Source organism: Cavia porcellus, unplaced genomic scaffold, assembly GCF_034190915.1.
Source record: "Cavia porcellus strain 051 isolate PalLab524CR breed Dunkin Hartley unplaced genomic scaffold, mCavPor4.1 scaffold_20, whole genome shotgun sequence".
Lineage (NCBI taxonomy): Eukaryota > Metazoa > Chordata > Mammalia > Rodentia > Caviidae > Cavia > Cavia porcellus.
In genome coordinates this window covers 20,891,388-20,907,307 of record NW_026947503.1, presented here as the reverse complement: position 1 = coordinate 20,907,307, position 15,920 = coordinate 20,891,388, and the positions used below count along the sequence as shown (strand labels likewise).

The following is a 15,920-nucleotide window of genomic DNA, read 5'->3' as shown; positions in this document are numbered from 1 at the left end:
GCTAAGGGCCATTGCATTTCATTACCAGTGTGTCCTTGAGGACTAGCACAGGGCCTGACTTTGAAGGCCCTCAATAAATACACGTTATATAAGTAAATGAATCACTGAAAGTTCAGTAACATCAATTATACACTACATAAATGCTACATACTCCAGTTAATGTCTACTCCTGGTACATAGTTCAATAGTTTGCCCAGGCTGGATATGTTCTCATAAAAGCTACTGAGGCCATTGCCCAACACCTCTGCACCTTTGTTAGAAAAATAATTTTATTATGATGATTATTAGACTGATGTGGTTCTTTATATGTCAAAAATACAGTCATGTAGCTCCAACTCTATTACATTTATTGTATATAAGCAAGCTGTTGATTTAGCCATCATTTAAAATCACTCTGTGTGTGTGTGTGTGATTAAACCCACACAGGCCTGGTACATATTAGCGAGTACTCTGCCACGTAACTATATCCTTAGTCCTTTTAAGTTTGCTAAATTGTCCAAGCTGATTCCAAACTTGTTTTCTTTCTGTCTCACCCGCCTAAGTAACTGGAATCACAGATGTGTAGCACCACACTGGCCTTTTTTCTTTCCTTTTTTTTTTTAAACTTTTAAGAAATCTTAGAGAAGTTCCAGGATGAATAGGTTAGTCTATAGACAAAGTTCTCTGTTTTCTGATTTGCTAGTAACCTGGTTCTGGTTCTATAGCCATTTGGATTTTGAGAGCCCAAAGACAAGAGTTCAGTAACATGAATGGTAGAGTTCAAGATCTTTTGGAGAGAAAATAGGTATATCTCCACCTAGCGGTCAAAAGTAGAACGTGGGACCACTGAAATAGGTTTGGACCACTGGGCTCTGGTCTATGCACCCAAACCTAGAGTTATTTTCTTGTAAGTCAAAGATTAGTGGGAGGAGGCTGGGCCTATAGCTCAGTGCCACAGCGCCTACCTGACAAGCACAAGGTCCTGAGTTCAATTCCCAGTACCACAAAACAAGACCAAAGAGAGAGAGAGAAAGAGAGAGAGACAGAGAGAGAGAGAGAGAGAGAGAGAGAGAGAGAGATATTACTGAGAGGAAAAAGAACTAGACATATCAAGGTAAATCCACCAGGATTCCTGAAGGACACATTAAATGGAGTCATTCCAATATGAGTTTGGAATCATAAATTCAGTCTTCAAGTCCAGCTCTTCTACAGACAAACTCTGAGATTTAGGGTGAGATTATCCAAGTGCCAGCTTCCTCATCTGTTAGCTAGGAATAGAGGCATTTACAGTATATAAATTTGCTTTAAGGATCAAATAAAATAATGTGCATAAACTGGTCAGCTCAAAGTCTGGCATATAAAAGGCAGCCAGTTAACAGTAAGCATTACTTCTCATCTATTTGGAAGGAAGAGTACAATATTTCCTTCAGGGCAGCACTTAGGGATTACATACATGCCTACATTGCCAATGAAAGTAACATGTTTTTCCAACAGCATAAGGAATCAGATGGCTATTACATGTGCTAGTGCAACAGAATGTATTGAATTATCTACTGGCAGAGAATATATAAAGAGGAGCTCTGGATTGAATGGCCTGGAGAAAAATTTAACAGGTTGACCCTCCAGGTGAGTGGAAATGCACTGCAGTAGACAGGTCACAGTTAGTTCCTCTCCACCCACTAAAAATAAAGACAGCAAGCTAGTGGCACACAAACTGGAAAGTGCCCCAAATAAATCATGGGCTCTTATTATCTTTTGGAGAAAAATTGTTACCTTTAAAATACGTTTTCTAATCCTAGCAAAATAATATTTAGTCTCATGCATTACGATCTCCTCTGGCATAGCACACAGAACCTCATTTACAGAGGTCTGTGAGAACAGAAATGCGGAATTCTATCTTGCAACTCAAGTTGAACTTATGGTTTCCTACATGCCTCTGTCCCTTCGTGTTTCTTGGTTAAATCAGCCGTCCTCAAAGATGTGCAAGACTTGAATTAGTTTTGTGTTATAAGTTAAGATGAGGGTGAGCCCCCAGTGCAACATGATTGGCATGCTTCAAGAGTAGAAAACACGCACACACATACCTACACGCATGCACATGCACACGTGCACACGCACACACACACACACATAGATAACAGGCAGAGACTGGAGGAAGGTACCAAGCAACACCACGGAGCCCTAACAACGCAGAAAGGAGGAGAAAGGCAGGCATCAGATGCTCTCCAGAAAGAGAGAACATGACCCGGTCAATAACTTAATCGCAGACTCTGGCTTTTGCAACTAAGAGGAAATTTCTGTCAAGTCAAGCCACCCAGTTTGAGTAGACTTTGCGAGGCCACGGGGAGTGAACACATGACCCCTAGCACACAGAACTTACAGAATGGCTGAGTGGGAGGTGCTGATCCGAGCAGTTTTTCATTCTCTGGGTTTCCGATCTTGCAAAATTCTAGCAAGCTGCCTCTACATGAGGGGTGGGGTCCCCGAACTCACTTGTGCCACAGCTGACACTGAAAACATCTTAGCATTAAAGATCTCTGCAACAGTCGCCCCACCTGGGCAGATTCGAGTGGGGATTTTCCTCTCTGGACAGGTGACAGCCAGCTTCTGAAGCCTGGCACTGCCAGGTCATCTGTCCCGTTCTGTTTCCACGGGGAGGGCATGCATTTAACCTTCCAAGGCCTGATCTTTGGTGGAAACGTTCAGACACTTGCCTTCTATGCTTCCCTGCCTTTTCCCAGCTGCCAGGAACTCCACCCTTCTCGGTCTGGTGAAGAGCACGTGAAACTCAATATACTGGACTTTGAAATCCTTGCACAGTTAGTGAACACCCTGTGAAAATCCATGACATGTTACCTCGGCATGGTTGGCTCTAGGAAATGCTCAGTCATGCTGCTGCTGATTGAGCGCCTGGCCTGAACTCAGGCTGTTGCATGCTCCTGTGCAGAGTTTGCCTGGGCAGCAAAACGCTTGTATTTAAAAACAACTCCACTAGGTGGAGCTCCGTTTAAGGTTGGCCCCATCTAGTTCCCCTTTAGTATACACAAATACTGGAGCGAGAGCCCAGGAGCGCGAAGAAGCTCCTAAGCTCGGGAGGCAGACGGAGCAGGCGTCATAACCCTTGAGGTCTGGCTTAGCCTTCAGGTTAGACAGAACCTCCCACTGCGTCCTTCCCCAGGGCCTCGCCTAGGGTCACGTGCCTTCCACCTTCCTGGGCCAGGGACTGAGGACAGGGCTCTCAGGACTGGACGTGTCACAAAATCAGTTGGCAACACGGGAAAGAAAAGTTTGTCCGGGGGATCTGAAGGACACAGGATTTAACACAGGAAGTGACTGTCTCAAGGTCAACCTGGTACCTCGCATGGCCAAAGTCAGCTAGGCGGGGCAGGCACTGTCAGACCTCACTGGCGGCCACCATCTGCCCTGTGCCTGCTAACACCTTTGGGGAACACTCAGTGGCCAGCTGAGAAGACAGGACAGGGCCTTTGACACTGTGACAGGATAGAGTGCATTTCCAGTTGGATTTGAAATACTTAAAACAGAAGAAAGGACCTGAGCCAACTTTTTCTATAGAAATCTCTGTAAGTGTTTCAACATGGGAGTGCAGACGGGTGAGCCAGCCAGCAAGCTTGTGCCAAAACAAAGGGACCGAGGAGAAGGAAACTCTGAGGAGCTTTCTCAGCTTCCATTACCACGTACCTTAGAAGAGGCTTGCCCAGTTATTGTCTACAAAGGAACATTTGCTTTTTCTAAATGACAAAACTGTTGAACATCAGCTTCATGAGCTTCCTCAGCCACGAACTGGAAAAAAATGATGCTCCCACCCCCGCAATGATGAGAATTGAAAATACAATGTGAAACTTCCAAACCAAAGAATTACACATGGCAAGTCCTTAATGATCAACTTGCCCTTCTCTCCTTGGCACCGCTCTATGAAGTTTGGAGGACGCCAGAGCAAATCCTCTCCTCGGCAGCTTCACCACCTTCAAGCTGATTCAGGTGTATGAATAATGAAGAGAATGGATTATGGGTGCCCTGTGTTCCTCCAGTTTGCCTGACGAATGGCCCTGAGGAAGGGCCCCCCAAAGGCAAAGCCAGGTATGCTGACGTCCCAGATCAATCTGGGCCCTTCAGTCCTCCAAAGACTGGCTGCACTTTCTGAGCTGTCCAAGGAACACTGTGAAACACAGTAGGGGAATCTGATTTCATGAGCCTTCAATTTCTTCTTCTCTATCCCCTTATTTCCTCTCTCATCAAAGTTGTAGGCCTCATTTTCCTTGACAAGAAAAGCAGTTTGTTGATTTATCCATCATCTACAATTACAACTTGGAAAGATCCAAAATTTGATCTCAGGAAAAATAAATATCACCAACTTTAAGGCAATGAACATTTATACACTGCTATATCTCTGTACAAGATTCTTTCTCATTCATCACTAAGGAAATGGTGAAAGAGAGGAGGGGTCTTTGGGTGTCCCTGAATTCACTTCAAAAGATCATTCCACTGTGGAAAGAATTGTGTGGCTCCCACCCAAGAAATGGTCACTCATATATCAGAATAAGCCTTTAAAGTGATTCAGCTAACTCTTAGTACTGTAAATAAACAAATACATACATATATACATAAACAATGCTTGTTCTGGACAGGTTGGGACTCTTGTAACCCAGTTTACCAAATCAGCCTGTTGATAATTCCCCTCAGTCCCTGATTGGATCAAGTTGATCTGCCTGTACTCAGACTTCCTACCTGAAGAAAATTCAATACCATTTGGAAGATAATAAAAACAACCTGAAACTTCTATATATAAACCCATGTGCAGGCTTCTTTCAATCCAGAATTGTGAGGCTTGCCAGGTTACAAAACAAACTGATCAAAGATCAAGATAAAACATAGACAAAAGAAAAGGGGCCACAGATGATGTCGATAGTGGATCAAACATGGGTTTTTACTTCTTATAGAAGAGTAGACAGAGCAGAAAAAATGAAATAGATCAGGATAAAAGTATCAATTCTGAAACATGGAGCTAAAATGGATTTTAAAACAGAGAAGATCATACTGAACATATGACACGTGATTAAAAGACTAACACATGTAATTGGGTCCCAGACATATAGAGAAAACATAGAAAATGAAACATATGAAATATGTATTGAGATACTGTCTGAAATTTTTCAAAAGATGAAGACAGACATGAAGTTACAGAATCACCAAAAACTCCAAGGAATATAAATACAAACTATACATAGGCAATATCATAGCCAAATCGACAAAAACAAAATATAAACAGAAAAATCTTGGAGGCAACCAAAGAGAAAAGATACATTACCTTTAACAGTGATAGTAAAATGAACGAATAACCTCTTTCATAGAGGCCAGACAGTGGAATAGCATATTATAAATGCTTATGGGAAAAAAAATGTCAACTTACAATTTTACCATAAAAATATTCTGTAAAAGTAAAAGCAAAATAAAAATATTTTCCAAAAACCCAAAGGAATTCTTCATCTGTATATTTATACAAAATAAAAGTAACGAATACTAAGAAAATTCTTCAGATATAAAAGAAAAATGACCCTAGATGAAATTAGGGTAATATAGGTAGAAAAGAGCACTGAAAAGGAAAATGAGTAATATGAATCAAAGCTTAATGTTTAAAACAATAAAACTCATCCAGAGTTTGTCACAAATGTAGAAATAAAATATACACAAACAATAGCCCAGAGGCAAAGTTGCATAGATGGGGTTAAAGGTTCTGTTCCGCCTTTTACAGAGGGGAGTCAGTGATCATTTAAAAGAAATGCAAGTCCAAGATCATGCTGTCCTCACTGAGTAAATGTCCACAGAACTTTGTGAGTGACAGAAACTTTCCGTATCTGAGCTATTCCCTGTGGTAGCCATTAGCCACCCAAAGCTGTTGAGCATTCAAAGGTATCTATTGCAACTAAGGAAATGACTTAATTGTGTTTAATTTTAATTAATGTAGTTCTTAAAAGCCACATACAACTATAGCTATGTCTATGTACTGAATTGCACAGCCCTAGGACAATTACCAAAAGAAGAAAGAAAGGGTGTACAGTGCAGAGCACTCAGGCTGGAGACATACAGCAAGCTCCAAAGTTCCAGTGATGTTCATTGGCCACACCAAGTTGTGCACGTTAAATTACAGAATTGCTGCAGTCTTTTTCAAGGACCATGTCTCATGATCCTTTAGGCTTCTGTTCAGTACCCTTTTTAGTGACCACTGCTTGGTACTGAATAGCTGCTGACATTTCAGAGCTAAGCTTTGACCAGTTTTAAGGGAACACTCCATCCCTATGAGAAAGACACTATTACTAAATAATGAGACATGATTACTTCTGATGTAAACAGATTTTGCTCCTGTTCTTTCAGCCTGGAGGCTTGAAATGTAGACTGTTGTGTCTCAAAATCCACTCCAGTTTTGAACGTTCTGGTCCAGAATACCTACTTTTTCTGCAGCCCTTCTAGGCAAACTCCAGGAGCCGGAACCACACCCTTCAAGCTTCAGGTGGGCTTTCAGGAAAGTTCACCCAGAATGCCAATCTACAGAAATGATTTCCTTCACCCAGATCTTCCAATATGGATCTAGCTGGTTGCTCTGATCCAGAGTACAAAACTATTTCTCTGTTCTGGATAAAGGAGGATTTAGATGTCTCTCTAGGTCACGAGGAGCTGGATTTATTTTCCTTCAAGAGAGGAGGAGGAGGAGACCCAACAGCCCTGTAGAGCCCTGGTGCTCCTGCTTACTCTGTGACTCGTGTGTGCCCACAGCTTGGGAGCCTTCCTCGGTCCTTCCCACCTGTAGGACATCATGGTAAAATGAGGGTGGCAGGGAGGGCACCAAAATGATCAGAGATGGAGGATTTTATGGGAAAGTTTTCAGAGGTCAAGATTTGAAAAGATGTATTAGAAGTTTGCAGATCCATGAGAATTGTGATTAACTTTGAAAATCTGAATGTCTTACTAAACTCCTGACAACCACATGCAAGAGTAATCTCTGAAATACAAAAAATGTAGTTTACAGGCACAGAAGAGTGAATCCTTATTTATTTTTTTGCATTGGAATGAATCTATTCATTTTTCATTTATTTATTTTTACTCTAAGATGCAGTATTCAAACAAAGAAATTTAAGCATATTTAGGCTGTGTTAATCTTAGCTGGTCATTAAAGGTTGTAAGAGATTCTTGCCCCCAAGAGTCTGGACAGGCCTGGGAAGTGCAGGGACGGGCGACTTGTGCCTAGAGGGAAGTCACTCCCCTGGAGGTCAGCTTCAGGAAGGCTCTGGTCATGGACTCTGCTCAACTTTTATTTATGATCTCCCTGTGCCACTTCTGCCCTGGTTTGTCCATCTACTCTGAGAGACCGTTTTAAGTACAGATGTGTTCTAAAAGCCCATCTTACCAGTAGGCTAGAAGTTCGGAACAGCCGGATAATTGCTGTTGCTATTCCTGAGAAATGGCTGCTGGGATCCATAAATAAATGCAGAATGTTTAGCATTTAGCGTATTTTTTAAAACACTGTTTACCAATTTCTTTTCATTTTGCCAGTTGTGAGAGTTGCCAAACAGCTCTTGAAGATTTGGCCCACCTCTCAAACTAAGATCCTGCCTCAAAGGTCCTGATCAAAGAAAGAAAGAAAGAGAGAGAGAGAGAGAGAGAGAGAGAGAGAGAGAGAGAACAGAAAGAAAGAAGAAAGAAAGAAAGAAAGAAAGAAAGAAATTAGGATTCAAAGTAGCCAAGTCTATATTTATATTTACCTAAATAATTAAATCTTATTCCATGCCTGTGTCAAGCACATAATAAAAAGTAGCCTTAAGATATGGGGCACAGGCTTGGCTGCAGCCACTAACAGGCGAGAACAGGGTTCCTAACTGTGACGCTACCTTGGCTGGCATTCTTTATTTCCTCATCCATGGCAGGTGCTGTTAATCACTGGAGCCTTGGTTTCCATGGGACAAAGCCAAAGCCTCATAATCACTCTCAATACAACTATCTAAGAGTGAGCCCCGAGATGAAACTCTGAGGAGACCTTATTGTGGATCCCCAATGGCAGGGTCAAAGCAGCATGCCATTTACTACATTGTTTAGGGTAGGAGAGAGCAGCCTTTCAAAAGTAATAAGGGATTGCCCTTAAAATTCCTCCCCCAGATAGAAAAATTGAGGCTCAGAGAGTGAATTGTCTAAAATCATAGTTAGTGTGTGCAGGACCAGGATAAAGCTAAGTAGGTCTGCCTTACCCCCAAAGACCCTTGCTTTCTCTAGAATATCACACAGATACAGAGCCAAGGCAGGGGACCAGGGGAGGCAGACAGAGAGAAAATTAAACCCCTTGGAAGAAGAGATGCCCCCCCCCCAGAAAGCTGCAAAGACAAATCACCCAGATTTCACAAGCCTCAGTAGGGTGGCTCTTGGGTTGAAATTTGAGAATCTGAAAATAGAAGGTGACATTTCCAAGCGAGGTAACTCTGTCCAAGGAGATTCAGAAAACTCCCTTGTCAGACAAGAAGAGAAGCAGACAGCAAATACCTGCTATTTGATCAAAGTACCTGAAGTGAGAGTGTTTATGCTTTTATAATGCAAAGATATGTATTATTATTCTCCTGATGAGAGTCATATTAGTCATTTTCCTATTGCTGGGACAAAATATCCAACTCCTAGAACTTTTTTTTTCCCAACTCTTAGAACTTAAAGAAGAAGCTTACTTTGGCTCAGTGTCTGAGAAAGTTCAGTTTGTGGTTGCTGGTTGTTCCAAGTCAGAAGTAGAACAGTAGAAGAGCATGTGAAAGACAGCAGCTCACTCCATAGCAACTAGGGATCAGATTGCAAGGAGGGAGGCACCGTGAAGCCACGGGCAGGAATACACTGGTGCAGGACACACAGTGACCGCTTCTAAGCAGGCCCTACTGCAGTCCACGGGTGAGTAAGGCATCCTCTGATCCAATTAGTTTCCAAAAGCCCCACCTCTGAACGGGAGATTTTGAGGGGACCTTTTAAATCTAAACCATCACAGGAGTGAATGTCACCTTTAATGGCAGACTCCCCTGAAACGCTATAACTGCTCTCCATAGTTGAAGTTTTTTTGTTAAAAAACCATTGCCAGGAATTTTGTCATATATTTGTATTATATCTTGACAACTTTTTTTGTCTGCAAAAATCAAAGAAGGTAGCTAAATTTCAGCAAACAGACTTGAATCATTGCATTCTTGTCCATTTCCTGGTGAATTAGATTGATGCTTGAAACTTTGCCTTAATTTCTTCTGTCTATGTAAGACTGACACTTTTGGTCACTTTTTCTAACATTTCCTCTTTGTATGTTTGTTCTTTCTGTCTCTCTTTTTTGGGGGGAGGGTGCCAGGGATCGGACTCATGATGTCACACTTGCCAGGCAGGCACTTTACACCGCTGAGCTAAACCCCCAGTCCCTGTTCTCTCTGTAATGTAATTAATTCTTCACTTGGTCAGTAGGAGCAGAAGTAAACACCTTTTCTACAATTTCTTTGCACTGATCTTCAAAGAATAGTTTTCAACTTTGGCGTATCTGCTTGTGTGAGGCAGCTTCCTCTACTATAACAAGAGAAAGAGACAAACAACTTATAAGGAAGAGTGGTTTATTTTGGCTCATGGTTTCAGAATTTTCAGTGCGTGGTTGGTTGGCTCTGTTCTTTCTGGGCCTCTGTCAGCACCACATTTTATGGTGGGAGCACATGGAAGGGAACAAAGCTGCTTGTCTCATGGCAGCCAGGAAGCAAGAGAGAACGGAATGACCCAGGGCCCCCAGTGTTCCCTTCCAGAGCACATCCCTAGTGACCTAATTTCCTCCCACCAGGTTTGACATCTGAAAGATTTCACCAGCTCTCAGTAGTGCTATAGGCTGGTGAAGAATCCTTCAACAAGCAGGCCTTTAAGAGAGCATAATCTAAATCACAGTATTGTTCAAGACACATTCTGACAGTTTGCAGATATCTTTGCATGGTTACATAGAATGACGGAGTTGAATTCACTCAAGTTCCATTCCCCTGGCCCCACAATCAACACCATTGTTTAATTCTTATCCGTTGTTTGAAAAAACTCTTATAGCTGAGTTCTTGTGAGCTGACTGTCAAATTAACTTCCATGTGGAATCTATTTTTTATTAAAGAATAAACAATAAAAATGTGCTAATTTTTTGGGAATTTAGCTCAGTGGCTCAAGCACTTGCCTGTTAAGCACGAGTAGTGAGTTTGATCCCTGGTACCAAAAAAAAAAAAAAGCTAATTTAGGCTTTCATATATACTACTAAATGCAACAGCAGCTGCAATTGTTTAGATTTTACACCAACAAAAGATTATTTAGGCAGGAGTACTGTCTAAAATTATTTGGATTGCCAGCACATGGTGAGAATAAAAAGCAAACCAACTTCTAGAGCGTCTTATTAAATGCTCTGCATACATTGACCCCTGACCCTCACATTCCCTGCACCAGGGCCAACTGCTCCCCCATCCCACTCTTGTTGTGTCATTGACACCCCACCCTCTTTTAATCTTTTGCAGACTTTAACTAGAAAATTTACTGACTTTAATACCATATCTTGGGTCTCAGGAACATCCCCTTCTATTTCCCCAACTACATAACTTCTTACATGCTGATTTTGTTTTACTGGACTAAATAGATTTAAAGACTAAAATCCCACAGGTTTATTTTTTCCTGCTCAAGCCATAACCCTCTTAGCCTAGGAAGGGCCCCGGCTGTCTCACATCCCTGAAGTCTTGCTCATCTTTGCACCTACCATATTGTAAATCACTAGGGGTTTCCTTCTGGGGTTTCCCTTGGCTCCCTATAAACTGTCTTCTTTGGGCCACTGGAAAGTGGAATTCTTGTCTCCTTTCAGCCATGGTTTAGTTTTAGGATCCTGGCAAAAATGACTTCATTCTTGCTTCCTTATTTTTAAAGGGACAAGCGAACAAGTAATTGGATACTTCCTGGTGCCCTTTTCAATGTTCTCAGGGATTAACTGGGAGGTCAAATGTCCTTGGCTGGCTGTCCTAGGCTCCTACAGATGGTACGGAGGAATTCAAAGTTCAGCTCCTGCAACCGCAGGTCTGTCTCCAGCCTCCCAGAGCCCACGGCTGACTTTTCAGGCAATTGTGTTTCCTGGTTTGGCATCTTCAGAAGGGTTGGCCCATGGCTGCTTCCAATCTCTCTTTAACATTCAGAGCTGGGTCTGCTGGGCAGTGCCCACCACATGCAAACATTTTTATGTGACATGGCACTGCACTCTGAATGAGCAGCAATGATTTCTTGAAGACAACTCCAGGTCTGCTTGGGGCCTCCCTGCTCCATGCAGGGCCTCAGACTGCCTCACTACCAACTGTGACAGAGGAAACAGGCCAAATTCTTACTCCCATTTTAGACGTGGAGAAGCTGAGGTGTTGGAGGCTGGAATCAACTCACACGGTGAAGCTGCCCTCTAGGGCAGAACTTGGATGAAAACATCCTCGATCCTAATTTCTTGTTGGTTCGGCCACCCCAACTCCATCTTGCTTAGCTCAGGCCTGGCACAGACCCAGTCATCCTGGTTACACAACTGATATCAAGCAAGTACTCAGCTAGCAAGTATAAATAGATGTGATGCCTTGCCTCTAAGAATTTATGATTCAAAAATCACAGGATTTGTACATTGAGCAACCAGCTGTCTTTAGAAATATGGAAAACAAATAATGGCATAGAAATAGCTCATTTCTGTGACTTTGTTTGTTTATATATTTTTTACCAAGACATTAACGTGTTACCTATGTCTGACAACAGCTTATTTAGAAAATGATCCTTTTAAAAAAAAGCTATTTACAAGGGATGATGAATTTATGACATGTGTCCCTGCAGATGTGTGTGGCACACTGTGACTTTGTTACGGCTCTCTGCCCATTTAGCCCAGATGCAGCCTCAAAATCTTTCCTAACACAGCTCTGCTCAGCCACGTATTTCACACATGATTTCAGCCACTGTGCCAAACTCAGCTTGCCACTGGATACAAATTTGAGGCTTATTTTCTGGGAAATGTGAAACGAGTGAGATTTGGCTTGATTACCCTTTCATCTGGCCGCTTTCTGGTGAACTGGCTGTTTTTTCTATTCATCCCCCCACTTCCTCCCCAAAAAAATTATGAGCAACTACCTGCAAGGAAGTGGCTAACCATGGCTTGAAACAGAAGCCACACACCTCTGATCTATAAAACATTTGCTGAAGGGGCAATACTTTACTGGAGAAATTATTTCATTTGCAAGGCACTCCTTCCCTGCTTCCAGAATTCCTGGGCAGATGTTTTCTGTAAATTGCCCTCTAGCCAGATGTTCTAATGTGTCCCATGCCTTTGATGACTCCAGCTTGAGAAAGTACCTCCATGCGGATACCATATTTGCCATTTCTCAGAGGACTGAGTCTTGAAGCTTGAGTCAAACTGCTTAGAGATCATTTCTGAGCAACTTTTAGCCAAACAGCAGATCCCTGACTACACTGTTCTCTTCTGGAACCTTTCCTGCCTTTTGGTTTAGCCCCACTGTCAAAATTAGGTGACTCCAGATTAAGATTCTAGGCAGGAGGCTTAAGCTCTGTTCCTGGCTGAAACCCACTCCCCATTTCATGCTGACCTGGACCCTCAGAATACAAGCTCATTTGGAAATAGAATCTTTTCATAATTAATTAAAATTTGAGATGAGATCATACGGGATAGAGAGAGACCTCAATCCAGCAAGTGTCCTTATAAAACACAGAAAGGACCACACAGAGAGACAGAGAAAGCTGTGTGACAATGGAGGCAGAGACTGGAGTGGCACAATTACAAACCAAGGATGGTGAGCAACCCCCAGAAACTAGGTAGAGACAAGGAAGGGCTCGACCCTAAACCTTCTGTGGGAATAGGGCCCTGCCAACATGTTCTGACCTCCAGAACTGTGGGAGTACATTTCTGTTACTTCAGCCTCCCTGGTTGTTTGTTATGGCAACTCCAGAAGACTAATATACTTGCCAAATAATATATCTATTCCCAAATCATTACTCAGACTCTGCTCTTGGGAGAGAGCAAACCCATACTCAGACCATACGTATAAATATCTTCTCACCACAGATGAGGAGACTGAGGCACAGCTCCATTCTCTGGGTTGCCATGGGATCCACTCCAGCAAGTAGGCCAGTGGTGGCAAACCTATGGCACATGCCACATCGGGCTGTTTCTATTGAAAGCTCAGCAGCACCAATGGGCCGTATCTTGTGGGAAGCAGAGCCCATTGTCCAAGCAGTCATCTGTGAAGCATCCATGAGTCTGGATGGAGATCAAAGACATGCAGCAGCTTGTGGCCTCAAACAGCCCAGCACACAACCCCACCAAAAAGAGGCAACTATAGGCTACTGGAAATATGGTCCCAAAACTGCAAGAACATATTTTTTTGGAAAGAATTGGCTGCATTGGCCGGCGGTTTAGCTCAGTGGCGTAAGTGCCTGCTTGGCAAATGCGAGGTCATGAGTTCAATCCCCAGTACCCCTGCCCCCAAAAAAAGAATCGGGAAAGAAGGGAAAGAATTGGTTGTCACTGAGGAGGGGATTGAGTTGTGGAGGAGGGAGGAATGACCCTGCAGATCTTCCATAGGGTTCCAAATCTGTGGTCATTAGTTGTGAGGATTCAGTTAATCAAGGCATTTTGTCTGAGCAAAATGTTTTAATAGTTAACACCTTAGACTAAAGCATGAAAGTACTTCTCTTTCTGTTATTTGATATACTTCTCCAAATATTTCTCATTGTATTTGAAAGCATCTGAATGCAACCTATATTTCATTTTTGAGAAGAAAAATCCTCAAATTTTCTTGCTTTTTTCTTCATTGACAGTTATTACTGAAAAATTACAGAAAGGCATTAGTAGCCCGTGCTATGTTTGTATGAACTTAAATAACCAACTAACTAGTCAATATGCTTTTGTTCCCCTTGGAAAAGAATAATACCTTTTCCAATAAAGAAGTGTCCTCATTAATGATGATTTAAACTTCCACGGCATTCACTATTCCCCTTTGGTAACCAGGGAAAAAGGCGTTTTCAGAGGACTGGTAGATTCTACTAAGAAAACCACCCAGTATTCTCATGGTTCCCAGTTTGCAGGCAGTGGCGTGAAAAGATCAGGAATGGAAGAATTCCTAAAGCTAATCAAAGATGTGAGTAAGAGACAGAATGTCTGACAGCAGTATTCCTGCTCCTCTCATCTTCTCCAAGATAAAGCTCATTTGTGCTTAAAGCCTTTGCCTCTTATTTTCTAGTAATCTCTAAGAATGACTCAGAGGTGCTGCTGAGCCAAGCAATGTCTGCGGGCTTTCATGGGTGGTGGCCAAGGATCTCTGCAGTTATGCAGGAAGGTGGGGTTTAGTTGGGAGGGAAGGCAGTGAAGCCGTGGCCATAGGTTTCCAAGAAAGACAGCTCTCCAGGTACCACACAAAGGGCCTACTGATCCACATAGGTTGAAATCTCCTTGTGACCATTCCCATCTCCTTCCTGGAATTCTCTACTAACCATCCCATAAGCAGAAGGAGCTAAATGGAAATCCAGAATACTGCTGAAATGGATTTCTGTCTTCTCATACACCAAAATTATGCTTTATTGTCATGATTCTGGAACCACATCTCGATTAACTAGAATAATTTATAAAATAAATTCCAAATAGAGGTTAACTTGCTTCACGTTTTCCAGGATGCTGTGTGGAAATTCAACCACTCAGGAGGGTTGATATATTCCTGTTAGAAGAGAACAATGGACTTTCTGGGAAAGGAGCACAATGTGAGATAGGGACAGTGCTCATGAGTGCCAGGGAGAGGTGACCATGAACCATTCTGGGTCCAGAACCAACTCCTCCCCTAATGGCAGGGAAACATCCCTGGTCATCTCATCTCCATGATGGGTAGGCTGTGTGTGTCGTGACCCAGGCCTCAGCTAATATTCTCTAGTCTTGTCCTTTAAAAACTCATACATGAAAAAGAACTTACACATGGCTGTTGGGCGCAGGTGCTCAACATACCATACCCCACCCGGGACTAAGGACCACGCCAGCTTCCGCAATGCGCTACGCCCCTCTTTAAATTAGCCAACCCGTGCGCACCTCGTGCTCACTCCGTATTCGCCCCGTGCCGACTCTGTGGCAACTCCTGATTGGCCACAGCTGGATACATTAGCTAGAGCCTGCGTCCCATTCCCGCCCTGCTTCCTCGTGGCAGCCTGTGATTGGTCACGGCCAAATATATAAACCAGAGCCCGCGTAAATAAAGCAGCAGTTAACTGTCGTCCACAAGAGCGTCTCCTGTCTCATTGGGGGGCTGCGCCGGTCACATGGCCATTCTCTTTTCTCCAAGCTTGAAAGACAGGACATTTTCCTGAGCTAGGGAAAAGAGACCGTAGGGATGGCACTTCAGATTGGGAGTTGGGAAGGCATACCTTCAGGGAGGCTGTTAAGGAAGTCAGAGCCTTGGGGATCTCCTACCCGTAAACTGTTATGAACCTATAGAAGCAAACTAAATGTTGTCTGCTCTAGAACTGTGTCAATTGCACCTGGGAAGGGGGCAGGGAGAGAAAAATACTACCCTTGCCTTCCAACTAAGCTAGGATAACAGTTTGAATTTTATTAAGTAAATAATTATCTCTGTGGGCATAACTAGAACAAAATACATACACACATACACAAAAACCCACACACAAAGCATAACAACCATTAGTCATTTGTCTGAAGTAAGGCTTAAATATATATTTAACACATGAGATTTTTATTCAGCACCCTGATTCAGAGCAAGCCATGAACTATTCATACCTCCAGGGGGTAAATGACTAGTTCTTTTGGTTAATTAGGTTTTTGTTCTCATTTCCTGTTAGAATGGTTGGCTGGGTATTTTACTTTATTTTGAACTAAAGGCAAGAATAGA

At 42.7% G+C, this 15,920-nt stretch overlaps 1 long non-coding RNA gene across 2 annotated transcripts in view; it reads right to left on the bottom strand.

The window, feature by feature from the left end:
* Positions 1-15,920, bottom strand: part of LOC106028546 (uncharacterized) — a 40,883-nt gene that overhangs the window by 23,352 nt on the left and 1,611 nt on the right. The window contains exon 1 of one of the 2 annotated variants that reach the window (XR_001202178.3): positions 2,360-2,904. The exons of the other annotated variant lie outside the window; for it this stretch is intronic. This is a non-coding gene — a long non-coding RNA (uncharacterized LOC106028546). Of the gene's footprint in view, positions 1-2,359; positions 2,905-15,920 lie in introns of those variants that run through there. 2 annotated transcript variants of the gene reach the window in all.